Below are 4,562 nucleotides of genomic sequence, written 5' to 3'. Positions count from 1 at the left end.
GAGAGGTAGCAGATACAGGATGCTGCAGTTAATACTCAATGGAAAGATCGACGGAAAAAGGGGAATTGGTCGAAAGAAATATTCATGGCTCCGAATCGTCAATGGACTGGCTTATCAGCAGATCAATTGTTACATGCACGGTACAAATTACAAATCAATTGTAAAAATTTGGGCACGGTACTTAAAGAAGAAGATAATGCTTAACGTGTAATCGACAAACATTACATTCAAGTTCATACATTTAATTTATAAAAATTTTTGAGAAACTCCTGACACAAGAATAATAATCCGCTAAACGCGGTAAAACTGAGTGACGCACTCAATATTCCAACTACGAAAGAGCTGATAACTATGGAATATTACGTAGCACAAAAAAGTATTTTGATTTTGATGGAAAATAAAATTATAGATTTTGTTTAAAGATTATTCCATAATATTTGCTAAATTTTAAGTAAAACGCGCCCCAAAAGAGTACCTTTGATGTTGAGACTCTTGTGTGGAGCATTTTACTTCTTTAGCAAATATTATGGAAAAATATTTAACAGGTTGATTGCCAGAAAAAATGTTTAAAAAAGTCCATGGTGCCAAGTTAAAAAAAGTGCATCTGGCAACTAACTGAAATACTTCCATTATTAATGTAGGTTTCTTTTAAAGACGATCGTAATAAAAGTCCGTTTGATGTTTAATAGTTTTAATTAATAAAACAGATGTCTAAATTATTGTTACTATTAAATTATCGAAATATAAAAGTACTTGTGTAATTTGCGACCAAAAATCTACGTGTTTTTCCTGTTACAAAAGGGAAATGTATTTATAGATAATTTGCATCTAATCAATATAATACACGTCTAAGTATTATCCCTTAACCTAAGAACAGATCTGTCGCGTTTACGATGTTAGAATCGACTAAATGTATTCGTTCCCACACAACCAAAATTCCTTTACTGCTAATCTTCCCTTTTTCATGGTTTAATTCGCTTTCGCGGGAACTAGCCTATTAGTAATAAAAATTGGGTCAAAGGGCTCTACTTTGTTATTTTTATGTCTTAAAAATAAACAGAAACTGCTCACTTAAACTACCCCTCGATTAGATACGCCCACCCATCTGTGCATTTTAGAGCCTCGCCGACAACCGCTCGTTTCGTGTTTGTAAATACGAATAATTAAAGAAATAGTATATACAGGGTATCTTAAAAATTAAGATAAAATATTTACAATCCTACATTCGGCCATCCTGTTCGAATTCGACCCGAATTCCGTTTAGTTACCTATCCGCGACTTCATGTACTCTGAATTTGGATTCACTTGTACTACCATGTACGGTCCTAAATATTTCTTCTGTAGTTTGAGTGCTCCACCAAACTGTGTTCTCTTGATTGCCAATAAGTTCTCCTTTTTGTACTTTCTCGGCCTTTTTCTTCGTAGATCATATCTGCGTCTATTTTCCTCTTGAATTTTGAGTAACTGACGTCGACTCTCGTTTCTCAGCATCTCTCTATCTTCATCAAATTGTTTAATTATCTCCTGTTCTATGATCTCCTTCATCCTCAGATCTTCTTTGTTCTTCATCTTCGTTCCGAACAGTACTTCAAACGGCGTCGACTTTATGCTTCTTTGTTCGCAATAGTCTTCGAATTCCTTCGCCGTAAATGCGGTACCTCTGTCAGATATTATACGGAGCGGATTTCCGAAATACTTTGGATGTCTCCTCACGCATTCTATAACTTCTTTTTTGCTTCCAAGTATACATTTAACGCAATTCCCTATACAGTGCTCGATTTTTTCTCTAAGATTTGGATTGTAACATCCTCTTCGAATCAAATCTTGTGTTTTTGTTACAGCAAAATGTCCTACCTCGCGTAAGTTTCTAATTATTTCTGTTTGCTTTCTTTTCGGAATGACCAACACTTCCTTGCCGTCTTCGTATTTAAAAGGAATATTGTTTTTTATAAAGAAGTCCTCGTATGTTTCCGTCGTCTTTGTCTTGTCCGGTTCGTAACTTTTGACTACTCCCTCTATATCCGTCTTTATTTTTTTATCTTCTGTATGGTTCAGCTGAAAATGATTATTGACTGTCGTCTCGCTAATTACTGTAATCCTCCTTATAAAAGTATCTACTCTTTTTTTAGATAAAATTATTCCGTCTTCGGTTATTGTAACTTCTGCTTGTCTCAGTATATTGTTTCCGAGAATAATTTCAACGTCTAGTGCTTCTTTTGGAATAACATGAAATAAAATATTAAAATCCTCTCCTTGAATTTCTACCATTTTATTAAATGAACCTAAAGTTTTAACTCTCGTACCTCCTAATCCACTTAAATCTAATATGTTTTGTGAAAGAATCACGTCATCAAAATATTTTTCAAAACTATCTTCTCGTACTGAACTAATGTCACTTCCTGTATCCAATAATGCACGTAGTGATAATTTTCCAACCTTCAATGTTACCGAGTTTTTATACCCCAAGTTAACAACATTTACATGTCCAGAAGTTGATGGTTCTTCTTCTTTCTCATTGCATCGAAAAGACCTGTGTCCAAACTGATTGCATCTAAAACATTTTACTCCCTTGGCTTTGTCAGGACAATCCGTCGATCTGTGTCCCTCAATTCCACAATTGAAACATTTTTCTTCCTTTTTATTCCTACTTTGAGGCGCCCTTCTTTCATCTCGTCTTACTTCCTCGTTCGTCCACGTCTTTTTATGCGTCTCGGTTTTAACTGATTTTTGCGTCGTCTGTTTTTTAATCAATTCGTACAGTTTAATCTTCTCTTTAAAGTCATTGAAATTTTTGGCACCATAAAGTATTACTTTATTAGCAGGGTCGTCCATAATTCCCTCAATTATATACTGCATTATGACTTCATTTTCGATGTTTCCTCTGCTACCGATTTCTCTCATTCTTAGTACATACTCCTGTACGCTTTCACCTTGTTTCTTCTTTCGATTCATCAGCATTCTGTGAATTTCAGCACTACTTATTTTGTTCTCAAACTCTGCTGTCAGTCTCTTCTTCAGGAGCTTCCAGCTATTAACTCCTTTCTCTGACTGTATATACAGTTTAGCTATTCCTTTTAGAGATCGTTTAGCAAAAATTAGCATTTGCAAATCATTCCATCCCATCAGATTGGAAATTTCTTCAAAATCAGTGATCCATTTTCCTATAGGATAATCGTCTTTTCCGTCGAAATTTCTTATACTATCCTCTACGTCTCTAAAAGTTAAGGCAAATGAATCATTCAATCTACCTCTCGTCATTTTGTTTGATTTTGATCTATTCCTCGTAAATAAATCCGTCGTCCTTTCATCATCCATATCGTCATTATTATCGTCATCGGTAACGTCTTTACCTTCTTCCTCGTGATAAGCGTCTTTATCACTATTTGCGTCGTTATCTTCATTATAGCGATCGTCTTCGGTAACGTCTTTACCGTTTTCCTTGTGATAAACGTCTTTATCACCGTCATCATCGCTAGCGTCTTCGTCTTCATCGTCATTCTCGTCTTCAAGATTGAAGTCGTTCAAAAATGAACAAATACGTTCAATCACGTCGTCTTCTGAACCAGTGTAGTTCAGATCTAAAACACTGCAAACTGCTACTAAGTCCGGCATACTTAGTTTGTTTTTCACGTCTTCTATTTTTGTGGAATATTCCTCGGATTCTTTATCCCACGCAAAATTTGTAAAGTTCCGCAAATTCTTCCTAGTTTGTCGCGGCAACCCTTTATCCCCGTACGCGACAACATGCAACGCCTTAACAGCACTTAATGCCGAATTTTTAAGGTTTAAACTAATTTTTGGAAAATCGTTAAGAGATTGTTTAGACTGCATTTTAAAAAGGTATATACTTAATTAGAATAAAAAATAAAAAAAAACAAAAATAAAAAGATAGATTATCTTTTAACTAAAAAGTTAGATTATTTTTTCCCGTGTGCAAATTGTACTTGTGAACTGTAGAATTGTAGTCGCTTTTACTTTAAAATTATCAATATTTACCACAAATACTAACAAAGTTATGATTTATTAAAATAAATAAACAAAAAAAAAACAATGAAAATCAAAAAAAAGTCAATCGTTAAATGATTTATGATAGTTCTTTCGCAACATTCACTGTTTATCGTCAAAGTTCCAGTTCACAGCTCCTCAAAAAAAATAATCTTTGGTCAGATTTCTAATTTCCAGACACAAGACCAAAGTGTCTTGACTATTTTTAAAATATTGGAACAAACACACCTGATTTCTCCTTGGTAATACTGCTTGCTATGATTGCGTCTCGTCGTCGTCGTCTTCACTGCCCAAACAGCCGTCGTATTTGCCTAACAGCGTCGTCTACACTGTACTAGCCTGCTACTCCACCAACACAACCATTCACCAACAGTTCACAAAGTCCGGAAGTCACCAATAGTTTAAAAAAGTCCGAAAATCACCAACAGTTTCCACGTTTCCCGAACAGTCATAAACAGTTTCCAAAAATTACGTCACGACACGTCACCTGAGCCGATTTTTTTTAATTACACATCACTTTACGGTATTTCGCGAACTTTATAACGAAATTGTCTTTC

The sequence above is a fragment of the Diabrotica virgifera genome, chromosome 3, assembly GCF_917563875.1.
Source record: "Diabrotica virgifera virgifera chromosome 3, PGI_DIABVI_V3a".
NCBI lineage: Eukaryota > Metazoa > Arthropoda > Insecta > Coleoptera > Chrysomelidae > Diabrotica > Diabrotica virgifera.
This window is presented reverse-complemented; position numbering follows the sequence as displayed.